This window comes from Arachis hypogaea, chromosome 2, assembly GCF_003086295.3.
Source record: "Arachis hypogaea cultivar Tifrunner chromosome 2, arahy.Tifrunner.gnm2.J5K5, whole genome shotgun sequence".
NCBI lineage: Eukaryota > Viridiplantae > Streptophyta > Magnoliopsida > Fabales > Fabaceae > Arachis > Arachis hypogaea.
In genome coordinates, this window is record NC_092037.1 from 79,592,141 (window position 1) to 79,616,795 (window position 24,655).

At 37.9% G+C, this 24,655-nt stretch overlaps 1 non-coding gene across 1 annotated transcript; it reads left to right on the forward strand.

Annotated features, from left to right (window-relative positions):
* Positions 1 to 22,556: 22,556 nt before the first annotated feature.
* On the forward strand, positions 22,557 to 22,664 carry LOC112764836 (small nucleolar RNA R71). The gene has a single exon (XR_003183365.1). It is a non-coding gene; the product is annotated as a small nucleolar RNA R71 (small nucleolar RNA).
* The last annotated feature ends 1,991 nt before the right edge of the window (positions 22,665 to 24,655 follow it).

The window sequence follows — 24,655 nt, forward strand, 5'->3', positions numbered from 1 at the left end:
TTCTAAAACTCTGTATCTTTCTATTTGTAACTAGTCGGCTTAAACTCCGCGAGCTGCGGCTAGTTCTCTATGATTATTATATTCTTATAGTTATATATGTTTTATTCTCTTGTACCTATACTTTGTATCTTATGCATTTAGTTACCGTGTGCGAACGCTTCATGTATGTAATTCCGCATTATGCGACTTTGAGCTTTAATCCTTCATAGGGCTTATAAGAATATAATATATATATACAAAGTCTAGTGCTTCTATTATTTCCTTATATATACTTCTATATATATATATATATATATATATATATATATATATGTGTGTGTGTGTGTGTGTGTGTCTGTATAAGCCGTAGAACTGTCGTAACCTCTGATTAACCTTTGCTTTACGGCTAGAGATAAAGTTTAGGATAATTGGGGTGTTACAGGTTTCATGTTGGTAATTAAAGTTTGAGGATGATTTTGTTGTAATGTGTTTAGGGTTAATGTGTAGTAGAAGAAAGAAAAAGTGTCATTGTCAAATTTTAAAGTTGTTAGTCATGTTATAAACATAAAGCAAGTTTTTTTCTGTCATCCAACAAAATTATTGAAAAAATATTGCAAAAAGGAATCTGCAGTAGCATAATTAAAGGTAGAACAATGTGTCACAATAATAATAATATATTACCATAACAATGAGTTTCAAAAAAAGTAACAACGAGTTTTAACAAGTCAAACTCCTGCCATATCAGTGATAACTCTCCCACAAAAGTAAAGACTAATTCTAAATTCGAAATACACCCAAAGCAAGGATAGAGAGTTCCATCAGATCATATAATGTATCCAAATAGATAAATAGTCTACCGCCATAAACTTAAACTACAAAATAAAAGTATCATTCACAAAAAATTTATAGTATGATTCAAAATGGTTTACTGCCATGAACTACATCTTCATTTCTTCTTCCTTGGTGGCTTGAAGCTGGGCGTTGGGACAAATTTCAAGAAGTTGGCCAGTCTGAAAGCTGTGGTTGAGCTTGTTCCTTGCAGTAAATCCATAGTGACCAATCCTAATGGTGGTGAGGACCTCCTTCTGGTATGCAACTTGGATGGCCTTGTAGGTGGATCCTATTTCACTCATAAAGACCCATCTGTTTTCTTTATAGTCTCCGAGGTCCTTATGGAGTAGCACCAAAAACCACTTCTAATTCTCCGTATTCTCCACATCCACAATTGTCCAAGCTATAACATATATGTGATGATTTGCATCCTGACCCACTGTTGATAAAATCTAGCCTCCAATTTGTGTTTTAAGGAATGCCCCGTCTAATCCAATCAGTCGCCTACACTCTACTAACCTATTCTTGCAGCCACTAAGACAAACATACATCTTCTGAAAAATTACCTCTCCATCTAGTTGTGGGATGGTGCCAATTCTCACTGTTGATCCCGAATTACACTTTAGGAGTGTTTCATCGTAGTCCATCACCATTGCATATTGGGCCTTCTCATCTCCACATACCACAGCTCTAGCATCTGGCAAAACTTTAGAAATGGAATTTCTATTTAACACCAGATCACACTTAGACTTGAAGTACACATCTGCTTCATATTGTCTAAAGTTAGGATACTTCCTAATCTTCTTCACTAACTTGCTAGTCAACCAATTCCTATTTGCAGCTCGGTTGATGGCTTCTCTAGGACACGCGTGGTCGTTATTGAAAGTTTTTATCTGCTAACATGTTCCCTCATGATCCCGTGAGGTATAAACCACCCAATTGTACTCCTCAACCTTGCACACAGCCCTACATCTCATAGCATCATTCTTAATAAACTGAATCTGTCTACCTTCTTGAATTGTAAACTCCCTCACTGCCTCTCTGAACTCATACTTTGTATTAAACTTCATTCTCACCTCAAGTTTTAGATCGAAAAACTGAATACCATCTCTAAATAATGGGAAAACCTCATCAAGCTCTTCTTCTGAAAATTCATTTTTTGAAGGGGGGAGTCTTCATCTCCTCGGAGTGCCAAGAGTTGGCCCTATTAGACTCTGCTCCAGAGTCCAAAGCATTGTCCAGATCTTCATCTCCTGTGACAAGGACTTGTAAGAAACTTAAGTCCACCTCACACTCTACATCATCCACCACCAATACATCATCATCATTAATTAACTTCCTCTTAGACTTTGCAAAAGCCTTTGCAGGTACATGCCTCAACTTAAAGTCTCTTCTCTTGGCTTGACAATTTTTTCAAATTATGCCATCACCACTTGAACTATCATCTCTCCCAGGTTCATATGAACTGTCCTCTGTGGTGTGTTCATCTTCACAAGAAGACAATATCATAACTTGTTTCTTCTTGTGTGGTTGCTGGACTTCCTTACTCTTAAAGCATGTCTTGTGTAATATGCTTTAGTGTTGGATTTGGGCTTGGACACAGAATGTTGGTTAGGCTTGGGCTTGGACACACACTTCGGGTTGGCCTTGGGCTTGGAAAAAGATGTAGTATTGGATTTTGGCTTTGAGTTGGCCTTTGACTTGGGTTTAGTTTTTGGGAAAACTAGAGGAGTCTTGCTAACAGGCTTTGCAGTAGTAGCTTGGCTAGGATTAGAGTTGGATGTGGTAGTGGGTTCATTTTTTTGGGATATTGGGTTATCAGTACCAAGATTTCTTGGTTCTGTGTTATTGGGTGGTGAGGTATTATCAGCAAAGGCAGTAGGCTTATTTGCACCAGGATTTGTTGGTTCATAATTGTTGGAGAATGGAGTCTCATCAGCAGAGGCAATGGGTTTATAAGCATGGTTTGGGATCTTGTTTTATAGGGGTTCATTATCGGGTTCATCACCAACCACTCTAAGCTCATTATGGTCATCATCATCAACATAAACAAAAATCTCATTCCCGTCAAGAATTTCTGGTGATGACACTACATGCTCAAAGTAAACATCAATTAGTCCATCATTATTTTCAGCCATAAAACATATCTCTCTCAATTCATCATCAGAATTCAGAGCTCTTAAATCACTGTCTAAACTTCTTCTAAGAACATGCCACCAACATTCTTCTATCTTATCATATCCTAGTTCTTTATAATAATTTCTCACCCAAAATACATCTAAAGTATCTACATTAATGTTACCAACGCATGCCTTCTTATCAGGAAAATAAATAGTTATCTTGTTTTCATTTTTCTGAAATTTTCCCCATGGTGGAACATAATATCTAAATGAACATCCATCTGTATGATTTAAAAGAATTTAGTTTCATCACCAATTACACACAATGATCATTTTAAGATAGTTTTCATCAACTACATTCATAGATGGTACAAAAAATGTCAAAATAAAACACAATTATCAATCATGAGAAGATACTGAATGTTCCACCATCGGAACAGAGCATAAAAAGAATTTCCTAAACGCAGTCCTACAAAACATCAAAATAAAACCCTAGCACAAGATCCACTTCAAAACTTGTTGACTGACAATATACAAAATAATCAACCATGAACAACAAACATCAAAGCATTCTCTAAAATTTGAAAAAATAAATTTTTACTCTCCTCACTTACCTTGGTAACGAAACATAAGATCCTTATAGTAGCAAACGAACTCTTCAAACAACTGTACAGTGTACGTCGTGTTTCAATGGTCTCCAAAAATCCTATTATAGCTACCAGTTCTTATTTTACGTCACTCATGAAAGAAAAATTTATTTTCTCTGTGTCACTCATAGAGAAGTTGAAGACGAAGAACGGAGACAAAAGAGGGATGCTAACATTTTTTTCCCATCACATACAAACGATGACGTTCAAAGGGGTGTTTTGTGCCAAATTAGACACGACGCCATTTCATTGTGTCCAGCGTGGCGAGAATTGGCCATGTCACTGACGGTGTCAGTGCTCTGATGACGAAAAATGGGAGAAGGACTAACGTGGTGCATTTTTTCGAATCCGAGGGACTAATTTAGTACAATCGAGATCTTGAGGACTAAATCAGTGCAAATCACCAATATTAGGGACCAAAGTGGGGCTTAACTCAAAGAATTGATAATAAGTTTGTCAGACATGACCTATCAATGAAGTCCGTCATGATATAAAAAATAAAGATGTTAAAAACTACTAGTGAAAAAACCTAACAATTGTTAGTAGGATAAAGGAAAAGGTTAAACAATATATAAGCCCACTTAAATTCATAGGATTGCCAAATACCCATCCCATGGTCTTGTGATTTTTGGCCAAGATTGAGGGTTTGCGTTCATTTAGGTCACTGGGCCGTCGCATTTTTCTAAGAGGGGGTTTCGTCCATTGCGGTTCCCAATGTGTCATAATGACGCTTAGTGGGAGAAGATAGGTTACATTTGTATTTTCCCATTTTGCTCTCCACCCTTTCGTTTTTCCTTTTTGAAACCGGGGGGGGGGGGAGGGAGGGAGGGGAGTTATTTATTCTCATTTCAATCTTTTCTTTTTCTTCACTCCCTTACTTCCTCATAAAATGCTTTCTACAAATTTTTTCGTGTTGTGCTCTATTTGGATTTGTTGGGAGTTTGTGGTGCTATTTCTCCTTGCACTTTTATTGCTGCATTCCTGTCGCTTGCTATCTAAGAACCAGGTTGGTTTTTGTTACTGTGATCATTTATTTTTGCTTCTATATTTCTATTTTATTCACTATTTCTACATTCTTGCATGCTTCTGTGTTTAGTAATGGAGAAATGTTAATTAGAAAATTGTGTTTGGTGTAATTTTAAGGGGTTTGGTAGGATGTATCCTTTTAATTGCGGATTTAGTATAGATAGGAATTCTCTATATGCTTATGTTTTTTGGTAGTGGGCGGATAGTGAAAAATCCTATTTGGATATAAGTATGGTGCAACGGAGGAGCGTTTAGGGGAGCCCAAGTCCTATCTTCCCGGCTAGGGGTGTGCCAAATCGTTACCACTTGGTAACGTCTGACGTCTCGGGAACGTATTTTCGATTGGATGAGGGGGACCTCCAGAGGCTCTGTGACGAAGGGGCCTTGTTGGGAGGTGGTAAGGTGGTGGGGCAGTATGAGTTGGTGCTTGCCAACGAGAGCGAGAGTGTTTGTTATCTCAACTCGCATTCCACTCATGTCATGGACTGGACTTGGGAGCATAAGCCTTTGTTTACTAAGTGGGGGGTTTGGCTATCTTTTTCTGAATTCTAGATGGCTCTCCTAATCCGGGTTTCGCCGGTGCCATCTTAACTTCATCGAAATAGGTGGGCAGCTATTCGGACCTTTGAGTTGGTGTGTGATTTCCTAGAGATACTGGCTCAGGTTGAGGTTTTTTTATTCTTCCTCTTGTGTACCATTCCTCACAAGGAGGTAAAATATAGGAAAGGGTACATCTCTTTCTGGGCTCAGACAAACCGCCGACTCTTCGACTTGTTCGAAGATTCGTTTCACAACATCAAGGCGGAGTATTTCAAGGTCTGTCCTATAACATTCTTACTACCAGAATGTCACGCTTTAACTCTGATACCGAGGATATTACGACAATATCCATATATTTAATAATAAAATAGGAGCCTTTAACTCGAAACTATATTAATTTTCCTTTGAAAACCTGGAAATACTTTTTCTTTCTTTATACAGACATGCATACATACAAATGAATCACAGGAGTTCCTATATATATACATAATTATAAGAGCTCTTAATACAAGTAAATTACAAATATTACATATCATTACAATGACGACTCATATCTCTCTTTATTAAAAATATAATAATAATGGCGAGGAAAAAATAATAACTAAGTTAATACAACAATATCACATAACCAAAAACGTAGTAATCCCTTTGTAAGCTTCTTTATACCTTTCCTGAAAAGATAAGTCTGTAGGGGGTGAAAACCTAACCACATGGTCTTACCATAAGAGTTTAAAATTGTCATAAGAAGGTATATAAAAGAAAGTTGTTTTCAACCGCAATGATCATTTCTCATCTTGTGAACATTTTTGAAAATCAACAATTACTTATCCAAAATCTAAATTCATATTTTAAATTTATAAAAGCCAATAGAACATAATATCCAAAAGATTTCACTACCTACCAAAGAACCATTTTCACCAAACTTACCAAGACATAAAACTTACCCAATTAGGCCTCCAACCCAAACATAATTAAATCACGTCATGTATGTGGCCCATCATATAATCAAATCACGGTCTCCGGCCCAACATATAATCAAATCACGGCAATCTGAACCAACCAGTCACAATCACAAGTAATAATGTTCAAACACAATCAAGAGTAATTACAGCAAGTATAGCAGTTAGCAGTAAAATAGAAATATTCACATAGGCAAACCAAATACAATATGCATACCTAAGCAATGTCACATAGATGCATATGATACATGCCTATACTACTAGTCATTAGCTAACGTGTTAGTTAAATTGCCAAAATCTGACACATCCGGTAGCTAACCCGGACATGGTCTCTCTATTGTGCATCCCCAGGAGGAAAAATATTCCATTCTCAAAGGGTGAGTGTCCTGTCACCTTCTCACTGGAGGTATCATTCTGTCTCAAAAAGAGAGTGCCTTGTCACCTGTCTTAGAGGGAGAGTGTCCTATCACTTTTCAGTCAGAGAGAACATGGGCAGAATGACCCATCACATCCCCAAGAGGAACATTTTAAACTTATCACAAGCTGGTCTCAGAGGGAGAGTGTCCTGTCACCTTCTCTTGGGATGTCAATCACTCAAGTGGGATAAGACAACCGTCCTTGCCAATCAATAATCATTTTCAATCTCAAACACGCAAGAAGGATGAAACCTCCATCTTGCCAATTCAGAATCACATTTCAATTAATCATAATCATAATCACTTAGATGTCGCTTGACTTAATCAAGGTTCTCATTCAATCTCGCTATATCTTTCTTGATTTAGTCACTTTGTGGGCTAACAAGCTAAACTTCCATAATCTTCAATTTCAACCTTATTCAAAACCTTTATAAAGATCATTTCTCATCTCTCTAATCAATTTATAATTAAAAACATAATCCTTTAATCTTAAACAATTACTTTCAATTTCGATAAAACACCCAAAACATAATCCTTTTTGATAGTTAAACAAACTCACATTAGTTAATTCTTCAGTTCACTTCTATTACTTTAGATTTTTCTAGAACTCCACAAAAGCATAGCCCTTGAATCAAAATTAATCAAACAAAACTCATTTCCATTTGATCCAAGTACCCACGACTAATTTTCAACTTCATATCTTTAGTTCAAGACTTTTCCAAAAGACTCAAAAATAATTTCATTTTACTAGTCAAATTGAATTGCTTTTAAATTCACTAAAAACTTCTCAAAACCAATTTCAACTTGTTTTTCAAGCTAAAAAATTTTCCTCAAAAATCATTTAATCTTAAATACCCATTTTTATTACTTTATTTTTCACTTAAAGCACCCCAAAACATAATTCTTTTCATAATTAACCAAATAAAAATAAGTTCATTCTTATTATTCAGTTTCACTTAAATACTTATAAAATTTTTTACAGCATCTCCTCTAAAATTCGAATTTTGTCACCTTTCAAGGGTCCCCTTCAAACCAACATCTCTCAACCATTTCCAATTAGACCATGCATAACACTCAACGATTCTCATTATATATACTAATCAAATCATTTAAAACAACCAACAATTCTCAGCATATACTAATCAAACATAATCAAAATGTCAACAACCAATCGTATTTTCAATAATCAAGAAATCAAATCAATCACAGTTCATAATCGCAAACAATCCACTTCATCGGTTAATCTCACAAAGCAGCCATAGTTTATTTGTAATTACTCATTTAAAGCTTATTTCTTAAAAGTCAAAATTGCTATCCAGTTCTATTTATTCAAACAAATCAATTTAATCCATAAGACTCACATAATCACAAAAATGCATTTTTCACACCAATATTGATTTATATCAATTCTTGGAAATAAAACTAATGAATCCATATTTGACATTAAATTTTAGTTTGATTGGAGTGGATTTCATCATATAAACCCACATTTATTCATTCAAATAGCATGCTTCTGTGTTCTCTCCCTAAATTGTGCCAAATTGTAAAAACATGCTATTTTCTACTTAATTTAACCAATTTTATTCCACTTTCATTCCATTCAATGCCTTGACGGTTTTGATGAGTGATTTTAGGTATAATAGATTGGAATGACTTGATGAGAGTGGAGGAAAAGCATGCAATAGAGAGAAAACATGAAGAAATCAAAGTAGAAGCACACAACCATGTGTGCATACGTACAACATCTAGTGCGTACGCACAAGAAGGAAATCAGCATACGTGCATATGCACAACCCTCTGTACGCACGCACAAGTGAAAATTCAGCGAATAGGTACCAGCACGTGACTTCATTAATGAAGCACATGGCTCGCGATTTTGGGGCTCTTTTGGCCCAATTTTGGAAGGCTGAAGCCGTGGTTGGTGTGTTATATTAAGGGGCATCATTCACATATGAAGGGAGAGCTCAACTTTAAGATTTGAAAACACATAGTAGGAGTAGGAGTAGTGTAGTATACAAATTCTCTCTTAGGGTTTTAATTAGGTTTTGAATGTAGCATTTTATAGTTCAATTTTGATCTTGGATTTTGCTATCTCATTGTAAGTATTCCTTAATTTTCTCTTTTATTACACTACTTGTTCTACATTTTCATATATTTTAATTTCTCTTGTCAATATATACATAGTTTTGCAATTTTGAGTTTTGGTTAATGAATTTGATGTTTGATGGTTTTTGTATGTTTATCTGATTGCTATTGTTAATTTTGTTCTTTTGTGGTTCAGAGTTTCCACCATTTTCCCAATTTTGTCATGTTTTATGATTATGCCCACTATGTGTTTGATGAAATGCCAATTTTGATTATGGGGTAAATTTCCACCCCTTGGCTTGGGGAAATGAACTTATGGAATACTAGAGTCATAATGTCCGATATTTAGTGATAATTCTTGGGTTGTTGTTGTTATTGTTTTCACTAACGCTGGCTTCTTACTAAGGTGATTAGTAAGATAGCTAGGATTTGTGGATTAATAACAATTATGCTCACTGGACCTATCCTTCGATGTTAAGGGTTGACTTATTGAGATTAATCCATCATAATTATCATAGTTGTGGTTATGACAAGGAAGGGATTCCATAACTCATCCCAAATCAAGGTTCCATTTATATTTTGAAACACTTTTTCATCACTTTATAGCATTACTTGTTCATATTACATACATAGCTCTTTTATTCCTTCATTAGTTTATTAATTACAATTTTGTCTTGTTCTTTTATTTCTTTATTGCTTACTTCTTTATTGAAAGCAACCCTTTATTCCCACAACCAATTTTATGCACTTGTTGGCACTAGTTCCTAAGGAAGACGACCCAAGGTTTGATTAATCTCGGTTAATTCGAATTAGAAATTTTAAACTTTGATTGATGGGATTTAATTGCCGGTTTGGATTATACTATCAACGAAGACATTCTCTTTCTGGTGTGAAATTCCTAACTGGCACTAATCTCAATCATAAAAAACGGTTTTAAGAAAAAGTCCTTACCTCGTCTATTTAAAACTTGTAAGCCATAGAACGTGTCAGAATGCTTTTTCTCCCAGCCTGCAATAGTGACAACTGCAACCACAACTTTTCTACTTTCAGAGCAACAGCAGCAACTTTAATCATGACAGGCAGTAACCGAAACTCGGCCCTACATTACCAAAACCTCAGAATCTTTAACAAACTTATAATAGAACATTTTTACACTAGTGGTAAGGGTTTCCAGGCAAGAATGACGTACTGCAGCTAAAGAGAAATAAGACAACAGAACGATAGTAGCTCCGGTTATGTTTTTTGGCGACCAAAATGGAGGTGAGGAGCCCCGACAACGACAAAGTAGCAACAACAGCAACAAAGTAACTTCTCCTGTAACACCTTGTCACCCTAAGCCTTACCTCTAGCCGTAAACCGAAGGATAACAAAGTGCCAGGATAGTTCTAAAACTCATACATTAATATATATGGAAAGAAATAATAATAATAATAATAGAAGTCCGATGAAGGAATAAAATCTCAAAGTCGCATAAAGCGGAATTACAAAGCGCGAAGCATTCACACCCAATAACAAAATGCGTAGGCAAGATAAGAATAGAACATATAAATATACAACCTTCCATTAAAGCCCCAAAATATAAGGTAGTAGTTAATAAATAAATAAAGTAATATATATATATATATATATATATATATATATATATATATATATCTGTGTGTGTGTGTGTGTGTGTGTGTGTGTGTGTGTGTGTGTGATATACAAAAGGAACTAGTCACAGCCTGGGGAGTTTAGGCCGACTAGTCAAAATAGATATAATGGAGTTTTAGAAAGGGTAAGACATCTACATCTTGTCTCTCAAGTCTCTAAGGCAACAAATTTATATACATACGAAAGATGAGAGAATAACTACAACAAAAATAAAGCAAGATAAAACAAAAGAGAAGCCATCCTCTGCTCTATCACCATGTCTGCAAACTCACCGAGGTGGGTTATGACCTGCATCTGAAAAATAACAACAACATATGGTATGAGAACTGGAGGTTCTCAGTTTGGTAACAGTGCCTAAAATATAAGATATATGGTTCTGGAATGCCAAAGACAATCCTAGAACTTCATATCAAACATAAGATTCAAACTTAAAGTAACATAAACCATAAAAGGGTTGTCTATCTTATGGGATTTCTAACTAACATAACACCGCTGTCCCACAATATTTGCCAACCTAACCTCCATGCGATCCCATCGCCATCGCCTACCAAACCTCCTCAATCCCAGTAAAAAGCACAGGTAATACAAACAAGTAAAGCACAAGTAATATACATATACAACAAGTAAAACAAATAGCGAGTAAGCATGTGATTCATTTAGGCATACTGAAGTTAAGCAAAGCAAACAAACATGTAAAAAATGCATGTGAAGGATGCTTGTCATATTTGGCTGTGATATCACATTTGTTGGTTATAAGTTGCCACTTGATACATCCTTTTGGATGTAGCCTTTTTGCCATGCCCAGGGATATACTGCCCTACTTACTATCAGGTGCACCCTGGGATATAGTGCGCTGCTCACTATTGACCCGTGGATATAGTTCCCAGCTCACTCGCATGCGTAACCCAGGAATATAGTGCTCGACTCACTCTTGTGGTAAAGAAGGTTATACGAGCGGGATAACACCCCAGCCCTCATATTTAAATGTAAGCGGGATTAACCACCATCCTTATGTTGGCGACGCGACCTCAATAAGCGGGATTCACCACCATCCTTGCCCGAGGCGCATAGCGACATACTAATACTCAGCATCTCAAATAATACAAAATTAGTCCCACTAATCACTGCTCATAAAAGTTCTTTAATACACTTTTCATCAAATTCTAACAACCTCAAGCATTTATATCCAAGTTCCAAATCCATCATAATCATCGTCAGTTATCAATACATCCTCATATTGACACTCCACCAAACGCTCAAGTTATTCCAACCACAGGACTTCCCAAACCTAAGTCTCCGTCTTCTAAAATCAAAGATAAATCACTTATCTTAAGTTACCTAAGCCACTTCCACTAGTCTCAAAGCCTAATCACTAGTTAAGAGCCTTAAATAGAAGTTAAAGAATTTTGGAAAGCTAGAGGAACCTATAAAAATAAAGAAAAACAAGTTTTCAGCAAAACAAGGGTCATGCATATGCATGCCCCTGTCCCGCGTACGCAGAGTTGCAAAACAAAGGTTGGTCGCATATGCGACACCCTCCCCGTGTATGCGAGAGTCCCAACCCGAAGGGAATCCCTTTGTCGTGTGTTAAAATTTTTCATATGCATGCCATTGCTCACATACGCGAGAGCACCTGGCAGTGACCAATGCTTGCGTCGCGTTCACAGTTCCGCATACGCATGCATTATAAAACTTGGAAAATTTTCAAAAGCTGCAGAATTCAAATTTTCTTACCGAACTTCAAGCGTGCATAACTTTTTTGTTTTAAAACATTGTTCATCGGTTATTTGAATGTCTTAAAGCTCTCGAACCTAATTTTTATTTAAATCAAGTTTCATCCAAATTGAGGGTCTGGAGGCCAAGTTATGGCTTGTCAAATTTCATCAAAAACAAGGTTTTTACAAAACTTAACAAAATTCTCTAGTTTCCAACACTTCAAAACCAAACCAATTCAATCATACCCAAAACAACCCAAATATCCATAATAAATAATCTCCAACCATTCCTCAATCACATAGCTATTGACATCATTCAATCCTCACAAACTTTCTTAGGTCCTTATCAACATAATGATCACAAAACATCATCAATCATTAGACATTCCATCAAATTCTCATTCCTCAATTCAATCTTCATTAAAACTCACAATCATCATCCAATATCATCACAATCAACAATCATATTCAATACCCTTTATCATAATCAAGATTCTCAACAACCTTCATCAATCATCAATAATTATTAACAACCAACATCAATTCAATCCTATTCTTATGTCCACTAGCCTATGTTTTACAAAACATTATATATTACATAAAGAAAATCAAAATCATACCTTGGCCAATTTCCAATACACACAAATTCCACCAAAACCCTCTTTCACAAGCCTTTAAGTCTCCAACAAGATCCACAATTTCTAGCCACCCAGTCCAAATTAGGAAGCACTTAAACTTGTCAAATCCACTCCATACAACATCAAATAAATCTAATTTCTTATAATAATCCAACATTAACACAAGGTTCACAATATCAACTAAACACAAGGGTTTAAAAAAAACTTACCTTGTCCCACGAATCTTGTGGTAAAACCCACTAATCACCCAAGCTAGATTACACCTAAACAACAAAATCACAAAGAAACTCAAAATCCAAAAGCCATTTTCGAGTTTTGATATCGGGCAGAGAACTAGAGAGCGAGTTTTGAGTTCTTACCTACTTTGTTTGGCTAGAAATGATGGAAACTAGAATTAGTTGGAAAACAAAGAAATATATACCTTAGAGTGGAAAAGCAAAAGATACAGAATATCAAGCTCCGAGCTTAACCTGTAAAGCCAAGGCCAGCCGGAGAATATCACATATATATATATATATATATATATATATATATATATATATATATATATATATATATATATATATCCAAAATATCCCAAAATACAGAAAACCAAACTCATGTTTCTCCAAAATTGCCTCTAGGAGGATCAAACACAAGTTATATATACATAGGAGAGTCTATAAACATAAATATATAACCAACAGTCCAAAATATAACATCCCAAAGCTAAACTTTGCTTGCTTAGAAACTCCAGACGCCTAGTGAGGTGCTTTAGACCTACAATCTGAAAAAGACAACATATGTATGGAATGAGAACTGGAGGTTCTCAGCATGGTAAAGGTGCCCACCTACATAAGATACAAGGTCTCAAAAAGGTCAGAGGCGATCCTAGAACTCTAACACTCAAATTTAGAACTTAGAATTATAAATTAAACTAGAAACAAGGTAAGCTATCTAAGGTACTTAGGTTCTAATCCAAATATAACCTAATTCCCACAATTTTCACTCTCTTCTAACCCTCCAAAACTCCAGTGGAACAACCCTCATCACTCTTCCACCAGACAAAAGATCTTTCAGTTGCATAGATATACAATACAGACAAAGAAAACACAAATAGAATGCAGATATAGCAGGTAGAACATCTAGCATTTAGACATAGTAAATCAAATAGGTAAACTCAAGTAATGGAAACTCAAACAAAACAAACAAATTCATATGATATATGCCTGCTCTATAGCCGATGAGTCTCATCTATCGGTCATAAATCCAAACCTGACATGTCTGGTACCTAACCCTGGACAGAACACCACAACATGGAGTAGGTATTACTCATCTCCCCATGTCGGTGTTTCATCCAACCCATAATAGGTATTACTCGTCTACTCAAGTGGGTGCCTTAAACCATAACTCGTGTAGGAATTACTCTTCTACCTTCGGATGGAAATTACTCGTCTACCCTCAAAATCACATCATATATAGGGACAAGTCATCTATTCTCAAAGTTATATCTTAGATAGGGGTTACACCTCTATCCTTAAATCTATTACTTAATATCTCATTCAGCATAATCAACAACTCATTTATTCGGTTATCACTTTATTGCCTTAACAACTCAACCATTCACTTCTCAATCTCTTTTCAACTTTCCATTTAACTTCTTCAACATGCCCACCCTTTTTTCAAAGCTTGAAGACTCGTTAGCATATTTTAAACAGGGGTTAAAGAGGTTTGGAAAGATAGAAGATTGACTTAACACTCAAAAATCTCATTTTTTGACTAAAACAGGGGGCTCGCGTATACGAGACTATGTCCGCGTACGCGAGATTTCAAAACAGGGGGGATTCTCGAGTCACATATACTGCTCGCATACAGAGCGCCTAAATTTTTAGGTCCGTGTACACGAGATATCGCAGTAAATGAATCTCACGTCGTGTGTGCATGCTCGCGTATGTAACTCCTCCGTTTTCTCAAAAAGCTGCTAAGTCACAAAAACTAGTTTTCTATACCTAACTTCCGATGTTCATAACTTTCTCTACAAAACTCTTATATTCACAAACTTTGCACCATTTTAAAGCTCTTGAAGTTATATTTAATTTGAAATAAATTTCATTCAAATCCAAAATCCGAATCTTAAGTTATGATCCATCGAAGTTGGTTAAAAGTCACTTTTTACCGAAAACTCAAAACTCAAGTTTTCCAAACCAAATTCAACCCAATCTAAAAAAAACCATTGATCAGTCATCATATACCTATTTTTCTATGCTTTTTCATACAAGAAATTGATGATTAGTGCTTAAATATTGCATTCTTTTGTACTTAATTGGAAGATTTTCTTGATATTTTAATTTTATAAATCTTGTAGAAAATAAGAAGAAAAAGAAGCAAAGAAGCACAAAAATAGGAGAAAAAAAGAGCTTTGGGGTACACTTTGAAGTTGGGGTACACTTTGGAGCCTTAGGCCACGCTTTTAAAAGCGTGGCCCATGACCAAATCAAGGAAGGAGGCAGCCAGCACGCACACTGCCCTGCCCTTGCCAAGGGCAGGGCAGAATCGTGATGCACATTGAGGTTGGAAGCAAGAATTTCGCTAAGGTAAAATCTGGGCGCTCACAGCATGACCATGCCTCCTTCAAAGGGCTATAACTTGAGCTACAGACGTTCAATTGATGTGCTTCCAGTTGCGTTGGAAAGCTGACATTCAGAGCTTTCCAACGATATATAGAAATCCATATTTGGCGTACAATTGAGGCAGGAACGAGAGGCATCTTTAAGGGCCAAAAATAAGCAAAAATAAACTAAAGTGCTTCCACCAAGGCTCGAAGCTGGAGCCTCACTCCAAAACAAAGTGGCACTCAATTTTCTGCCCTGCCCTCTTGGAGAGCAGGGCAATGTCGTGCTCTTCATGGAAAATCAAGGAAAAATTGCTCCTCAAGTGCTGTCACCAAGTTTCGAACCAAGCACCTAAGGGGAGTGAGGAGCGCATCATGACACGGTCCAAGGAAGTGAGTGCGCAAGACACACATGCAAGGCAACATTGCCCTGCCCTCCACAAGGGCAGGGCAGCATCTTCACACACCAAGCTCACACGCACACCAACCAGTACACACCAAGGGCGCACGAACATTTTCTGCCCTGCCCTCCACAAGGGCAGGGCAGCCTCCTGGGAGCAAATAATCATGGGCCAAAAATTCAATTTCATATAAATTCAATTCCTCACCAAATTGAATCAAGGCCATCCAAGACCCATTCTCCTTCAAATCCAAAGCAAGCAAAAGCCCACTCAACATGACTCAAAGGCACACAGAGAAGCTAGATTAGGAATTTCATTTTTTGTGAATTTGTTTTTAAACTTCAATTTCATTTTATTTTCATTTTTTACTTTGTAAAGCCTATATAAAGGCATCAATTAGAGCTCGGAGGGGGGGCGAGCATATTAGGGAGTAGTAGTAGTAGATAGCTCTCTCTTTGAGTTTTTTATTTCTGTTTTGAATCTTGGGTGGAGATTGGAAGGAATTCTGTTTTCATTCTCCATCCACAACATCTCTGCTTTGTTCTTCTGCATAATTCAAGGAATTTTGATTTGAATCAAAGCTCTCTTTACTGCTTTCATCTGCTTTCCTTCTGCAATTGTTCTTGGTTGGATCAAGGAAGGAATTGAGATCTAGACTTGTGGTGGGCGAAATTGTGAACAATACTTTTTCATAACTCTCATAATCCCCGGTAATGGCTCCAAAAAACGTGGTAGCTCAATACCATGGCATTACACAACTTCGCACAACTAACCAGCAAGTGCACTGGGTCGTCCAAGTAATAAACCTTACGTGAGTAAGGGTCGATCCCACGGAGATTGTTAGTATTGAAGCAAGCTATGGTCATCTTGTAAATCTTAGTCAGGCAAACTCAAATGATAATGGTGATGAACGAAAATAACATAAAGATAAAGATAGAGATACTTATGTAATTCATTGGTAGGAACTTCAGATAAGCGCATGAAGATGCCTTCCCTTCCGTCTCTCTGCTTTCCTACTGCCTTCATCCAATCCTTCTTCCTCCTTTCCATGGCAAGCTCGTGTAGGGTTTCACTGTTGTCAGCAGCTACCTCCCATCCTCGCAGTGAAAGCTAATGCACACACTCTGTCACAGTGCTGCCAATCACCGGTGTGGTTCCCTCCCCTACCGGAATAGAATCCAGTGATTCTTTTGCGTCTGTCACTAACGCCCGGTAGGTTACAGGTTTGAAGCACGTCACAGTCATTCAGTCATTGAATCCTACTCAAAATACCACAGACAAGGTTAGACCTTCCGGATTCTCTTGAATGCTGCCATCAATTCTTGCCTATACCACGAAGATTCTGACTTCACGGAATGGCTGGCTCGTTTGTCAGGCGAGCACTCGGTTGTCAGGCGATCAACCATGCATCGTGCAATCAGGAATCCAAGAGATATTCACCAAGCCTCAAATGCTTGTAGAACAAGAGTGGTTGTCAGTCACTTTGTTCATGGGTGAGAATGGTGATGGGCGTCAATCATCACCTTCATCAAGTTGAAGAACAAGTGATATCTTGGATAAAGAACAAGCGGAATTGAATGGAAGAACAATAGTAATTGCATTAATACTCGAGGTACAGCAGAGCTCCACACCTTAATCTATGGTGTGTAGAAGCTCCACCGTTGAAAATACATAAGCATAAGGTCTAGGCATGGCCGAATGGCCAGCCTCCCAATGATCTAAGATCTAAAGTGATCAAAAGATATAAAGATCCAAAGATTTCTAATACAATAGTCAAAGGTCCTACTTATAGAAAACTAGTAACCTAAGGTGTACAGAAATGAGTAAATGACATAAAAATCCACTTCCGGGCCCACTTGGTGTGTGCTTGGGCTGAGCAGTGAAGCATTTTTCGTGCAGAGACTCTTCTTGGAGTTAAACGCCAGCTTTAGTGCCAGTTTGGGCGTTTAACTCCCATTTGGGTGCCAGTTCCAGCGTTTAACGCTGGGATTTCTTGAGGTGACTTTGAACGCCGGTTTGGGCCATCAAATCTTGGGCAAAGTATGGACTATCATATATTGCTGGAAAGCCCAGGATGTCTACTTTCCAACGCCGTTGAGAGCGCGCCAATTGGGCTTCTGTAGCTCCAGAAAATCCACTTCGAGTGCAGGGAGGTCAGAATCCAACAGCATCTGCAGTCCTTTTTTGTCTCTGAATCAGATTTCTGCTCAGGTCCCTCAATTTCAGCCAGAAAATACCTGAAATCACAGAAAAACACACAAACTCATAGTAAAGTCCAGAAAAGTGAATTTTAACTAAAAACTAATAAAAATATACTAAAAACTAACTATATCATAACAAAAACATACTAAAAACAATGCCAAAAAGTATACAAATTATCCGCTCATCACAACACCAAACTTAAATTGTTGCTTGTCCTCAAGCAACTGAAAATCAAATAAGATAAAAAGAAAAGAATATGCAATGAATTCCAAAAACATCTATGAAGATCAGTATTAATTAGATGAGCGGGGTTTTTAACTTTTTGCCTCTGAACAGTTTTGGCATCCCAATCTATCCCTTGAAATTCAGAATGGTTGGCTTCTTTAGGAACTCAGAGTCCAGATAGTGCTAATGATTCTCTTAGTAAAGTATGATGATTCTTGAACATAGCTATTTATTGAGTCTTGGCTGTGGCCCAAAGCACTCTGTCTTCCAGTATTACCACCGGATACATACATGCCACAGACACATAATTGGGTGAACCTTTTCAGATTATGACTCAGCTTTGCTAAAGTCCCCAATTAGAGGTGTCCAGGGTTCTTAAGCACACTCTTATTTGCCTTGGATCACAACTCTTATTTCTCTATTATTTGTTTTTCTTTTTTTTTCGGTTTTTTTTTTTTGAAATGCTTTTTCTTGCTTCAAGAATCATTTTATTGATTTTTCAGATCCTCAGTAACATGTCTCCTTTTTCATCATTCTTTCAAGAGCCAACATTCATGAACCACAAATTCAAGATACATATGCACTGTTTAAGCATACATTCAGAGAACAAAAATATTGCCACCACATCAAAATAATTAACTGTTATAAAATTCAAAATTCATGCAATTCTTCCTTTTCAATTAAGCACATTTTTATTCAAGAAAGGTGATGGATTCATAAGACATTCATAACTTTAAGGCATAGACACTAAGACACTAATGATCATAAGACACAAACATGGATAAACATAAGCATAAAATTCGAAAAACAGAAGAACAAATAACAAGGAAATCAAAGAACGGGTCCACCTTAGTGATGGCGGCTCTTTCATGCTCTTGAAGATCCTATGGAGTGTTTGAGCTCCTCAATGTCTCTTCCTTGTCTTTGTTGCTCCTCCCTCATGATTCTTTGATCTTCTCTAATTTCATGAAGGATGATGGAGTGTTCTTGATGCTCCACCCTTAGTTGTCCCATGTTGGAACTCAACTCTCCTAGGGAGGTGTGTAGTTGCTCCCAATAGTTTTGTGGAGGAAAATTCATCCCTTGAGGAATTTCAGGGATTTCATGATGAGTGGGATCCCTTGTGTACTCCATCCTTTTCTTGGTGATGGGTTTGTCCTCATCAATGGGGATGTCTCCCTCTATGTCAACTCCAACTGAATAACAGAGGTGACAAATGAGATGAGGAAAGGCTAACCTTGCTAAGGTGGAGGTCTTGTCCGCCACCTTATAGAGTTCTTGGGCTATAACTTCATGAACTTCTATTTCTTCTCCAATCATGATGCTATGGATCATGATGGCCCGGTCTATGGTAACTTCGGACCGGTTGCTAGTGGGAATGATTGAGCGTTGTATGAACTCTAACCATCCTCTAGCCACGGGTTTGAGGTCATGCCTTCTCAATTGGACCGGCTTTCCTCTTGAATCTTGCTTCCATTGTGCGCCCTCTTCACATATGACTGTGAGGACTTGGTCCAACCTTTGATCAAAGTTGACCCTTCTAGTGTAAGGATGTTCATCTCCTTGCATCATAGGCAAGTTGAACGCCACCCTCACACTCTCCGGACTAAAATCCAAGTATTTCCCCCGAACCATAGTAAGGTAGTTCTTTGGATTCGGGTTCACACTTTGGTCATGGTTCTTGGTGATCCATGCATTGGCATAGAACTCTTGAACCATCAAGATTCTGACTTGTTGAATGGGGTTGGTAAGAACTTCCCAACCTCTTCTTCGGATCTCATGGCGGATCTCCGGATATTCACCCTTTTTGAGTGAAAAAGGGACCTCGGGGATCACCTTCTTCAAGGCCACAACTTCATAGAAGTGGACTTGATGCACCCTTGAGAGGAATCTATCCATCTCCCATGACTCGGAGGTGGAAGCTTTTGCTTTCCCTTTCCTCTTCTTAGAGGTTTCTCCGGCCTTGGATGCCATAATGGTTATGGAAAAACGAAAAAGCAACGCTTTTACCACACCAAACTTAAAATGTTTGCTCGTCCTCGAGCAAAAGAAGAAAGAAGAGAGTAGAAGAAGAAGAAATGAGGAAGAGGGGGATTGTGGTGTATTCGGCCAAAGAGGGAGAGAAGTGGTGTTTAGGTTGTGTGAAAATGAAGGGTTGAAGAGGGGTATATATAGGAGAGAGGGGATGAATGGTTCGGCCATTATGGGTGGGTTTGGGAGGGAAAGTGGTTTGAATTTGAAGGGTGAGGTTGGTGGGGATTTATGAAGGATGGATGTGAGTGGTGAAGAGAAGGATAGGATTTGATAGGTGAGGGGTTTTTGGGGAAGAGGTGTTGAGGTGATTGGTGAATGGGGGAAGAAGAGAGAGAGTGATGGTAGGGTCCTGTGGGGTCCACAGATCCTGTAGTGTCAAGGAAAAGGCATCCCTGCACCAAATGACATCAAAATCCACGTTTTGAGCCATTTCTGGCGTTAAACGCCGGGCTGATGCCCATTCCTGGCGTTTAACGCCAGGTTCTTGCCCTTTACTGGCGTTTAACGCCAGTCTGGTGCCCCTTTCTGGCGTTAAACGCCCAGAAGGGTGCCAGACTGGGCGTTAAACGCCCAACTGCTAGGCTTACTGGCGTTTGAACGCCAGCAGCATCTTCCTCCAGGGTGTGCTGTTTTTCTTCCTGTTTTTCATTTTGTTTTTGTTTTTTTCATTGTTTTTATGACTTCTTATGATCATCAACCTACAAAAAAGATAAAATAACAAAAGAAAATAATTAAGTATAAAACATTGGGTTGCCTCCCAACAAGCGCTTCTTTAATGTCATTAGCTTGACAGAGGACTCTCATGGAGCCTCAGAAATGCTCAGAACCGTGTTGGACCTTCCCAACACCAAACTTAGAGTTTGAATGTGGGGGTTCAACACCAAACTTAGAGTTTGGTTGTGGCCTCCCAACACCAAACTTAGAGTTTGACTGTGGGGGCTCAGTTTGGCTCTGTTTTGAGAGAAGCTCTTCATGCTTCCTCTCCATGAAGACAGAGGGATATCCTTGGGCCTTAAACACCAAGGATTCTTCATCCACTTGAATGATCAACTCTCCTCTATCAACATCAATCACAGCCTTTGCTGTGGCTAGGAAGGGTCTGCCAAGGATGATGGATTCATCCATGCATTTCCCAGTCTCTAGGACTATGAAATCAGTAGGGATGTAATGGTCTTCAACCTTAACCAGAACATCCTCTACAAGTCCATAGGCTTGTTTTCTTGAGTTGTCTGCCATCTCTAGTGAGATTTTTGCAGCTTGTACCTCTAGATCCCTAATTTCTCCATTACAGAGAGGGGCATGAGGTTTACACTTGATCCTAAGTCACACAAGGCCTTCTTGAAGGTCATGGTACCTATGGTACAAGGTATAGAAAACTTCCCAGGATCCTGCCTCTTTTGAGGCAGTTTCTGCTTAGACAAGTCATCCAGTTCTTTGGTGAGCAAAGGGGGTTCATCCTCCCAAGTCTCATTTCCAAATAACTTGTCATTTAGCTTCATGATTGCTCCAAGGTATTTAGCAACTTGCTCCTCAGTGACATACTCATCCTCTTCAGAGGAAGAATACTCATCAGAGCTCATGAATGGCAGAAGTAAGTCCAATGGAATCTCTATGGTCTCATCTTGAGCCTCAGATTCCCATGGTTCCTCATTGAGGAACTCATTGGAGGTCAGTGGGCGTCCAGTGAGGCCTTCCTCAGTGGCGTTCACTGCCTCTCCTTCCTCCCAGAATTCGGCCATGTTGATGGCCTTGCACTCTCCTTTTGGATTTTCTTTAGTATTGCTTGGGAGAGTGCTTGGAGGAAGTTCAGTAATTTTCTTGCTCAGCTGACCCACTTGTCCTTCCAAATTCCTAATGGAAGATCTAGTTTCAGTCATGAAACTTTGAGTGGTTTTGATTAGATCAGAGACCATGGTTGCCAAGTCAGAATTATTCTGCTTAGAACTCTCTGTCTGTTGCTGAGAAGATGATGGAAAAGGCTTGCTATTGCCAAACCTATTTCTTCCACCATTATTGTTATTGAAACCTTGTTGAGGTCTATGTTGATCCTTCCATGAAAGATTTGGATGATTCCTCCATGAAGGATTGTAGGTGTTTCCATAGGATTCTCCCATGTAATTCACCTCTTCCATTGAAGGGTTCTCAGTATCATAAGCTTCTTCCTCAGATGAAGCTTCCTTAGTACTGCTTGGTGCATTTTGCATTCCAGACAGACTTTGAGAAATCATATTGACTTGTTGGGTCAATATTTTGTTCTGAGCCAATATGGCATTCAGAGTGTCAATCTCAAGAACTCCTTTCTTCTGACTAGTCCCATTGTTCACAGGATTTCTTTCAGAAGTGTACATGAATTGGTTATTTGCAACCATTTCAATCAGTTCTTGAGCCTCAGTAGGCGTCTTCTTCAGATGAAGAGATCCTCCAGAAGAGCTATCCAAGGACATCTTGGACAGTTCAGAGAGACCATCATAGAAAATACCTATGATGCTCCATTCAGAAAGCATATCAGTGGGACACTTTCTGATCAATTGTTTGTATCTTTCCCAAGCTTCATAGAGGGATTCTCCTTCCTTCTGTCTGAAGGTTTGGACTTCCACTCTAAGCTTACTCAATTTTTGAGGTGGAAAGAACTTTGCCAAGAAGGCATTGACTAGCTTTTCCCAAGAGTCCAGGCTTTCTTTAGGTTGAGAGTCCAACCATGTTCTAGCCCTGTCTCTTACAGCAAAAGGGAATAGCATCAGTCTATAGACCTCAGGGTCTACCCCATTAGTCTTGACTGTGTCACAGATTTGCAAGAATTCAGCTAAAAACTGATGAGGATCTTCCAATGGAAGTCCATGAAACTTGCAATTCTGTTGCATTAGAGAAACTAATTGAGGCTTAAGCTCAAAGTTGTTTGCTCCAATGGCAGGGATAGAGATGCTTCTCCCATAGAAGTCGGGAGTAGGTGCAGTAAAGTCACCAAGCACCTTCCTTGCATTGTTGGCATTGTTGTTGTTTTCGGCTGCCATTTGTTCTTCTTCCTTGAAGAATTCGTCCAGGTGCTCTAAAGAGAGTTGTGTTTTGGCTTCTTTTAGCTTTCTCTTCAAGGTCCTTTCAGGTTCAGGATCAGCCTCAACAAGAATGCCTTTGTCTTTGCTCCTGCTCATAAGAAAGAGAAGAGAACAAGAAGATGTGGAATCCTCTATGTCACAGTACAGAGATTCCTTTAGATGTCAGAGGAAAAGAAGAGTAGAAGACAGAAGTGGAAAATTCGAACTTATCAGAGAGAATGGAGTTCGAATTTTGCATTAAAGGGTAGTGTTAGTCCATAAATAGAAGGATGTGAGAAGGAGGGAAGTCATTTTCGAAAATTAAGTGAAAAATTTTGAAAACATTTTTGAAAAACATTACTTAATTTTCGAAAATGAAAATGGAAAAGAGATCAAGTGATTTTTTGAAAAAGATTTTGAAATTAGAAATCAAAAAGATTTGATTGAAAACTTAATTTGAAAAAAAATGTGATTAAAAGATATGATTTGAAAACAATTTTAAAAGATATGATTTGAAAACATTTTGAAAAGATATGATTTTAAAATTAATGACTTGCCTAACAAGAAAAGATATGATTCAAACATAAAACCTTTCTCAACAGAAAAGGCAACATACTTGAAATGTTGAATCAAATCATTAATTGATAGTAAGTTTCTTTGAAAAAGGAAAGAAGTTAATTTTGAAAAAGATTTGATTGAAAAATTGATTTGAAAAAGATTTGATTTTGAAAATATTTTGAAAACTTAAAAAAAAATCTGATTTGGAAACAAAATCTTCCTCCCCTAGCCATCCTGGCGTTAAACGCCCAGAATGGTATCCATTCTGGCGTTTAACGCCCAAAATGCTACCCTTTTGGGCGTTAAACGCCCAACCAGGTACCCTGGCTGGCGTTTAAACGCCAGTCTGTCCTTCTTCACTGGGCGTTTTGAACGCCCAGCTTTTTCTGTGTAATTCCTCTGCTGTGTGTTCTGAATCTTCAATTCTCTGTATAATTGACTTGAAAAGACACAAATTAAAAATATTTTTGGATTTTTAATAATAAGGAAAAATCAAAATGCAACAAGAATCAAATAACAATGCATGCAAGACACCAAACTTAGCAGTTTGTATGCTACTGACACTAACAGGATGAAAATGCAAATGAGACACACTAGACATTCAAGTCAATAGAATTCAAAGATCAGAGCAAGTAAATCATCAAGAACATCTTGAAGATCACCAAGATATATGAATGCATGCAATTGACACCAAACTTATGATGAGACTCTAGACTCAAACAAGAAATATTTTTGGATTTTATGATTTTTAAAATTTTTTTTTGTGTTTTTCGAAAATAAAATGGAAAAAGATATCAAAATTCTCAATGAGAATTCCAGGAATCAGTGCAATGCTAGTCTAAGACTCCGGTCCAGGAATTAGACATGGCTTCACAGCCAGCCAAGCTTTCAAAGAAAGCTTCGGTCCAAAACACTAGACATGGCCAGAGGCCAGCCAAGCCTTAGCAGATTACTACTCCAAGAGCAAGATTGATAGAAATCAACAAGCTCCTGTGGTGATAAGTTGA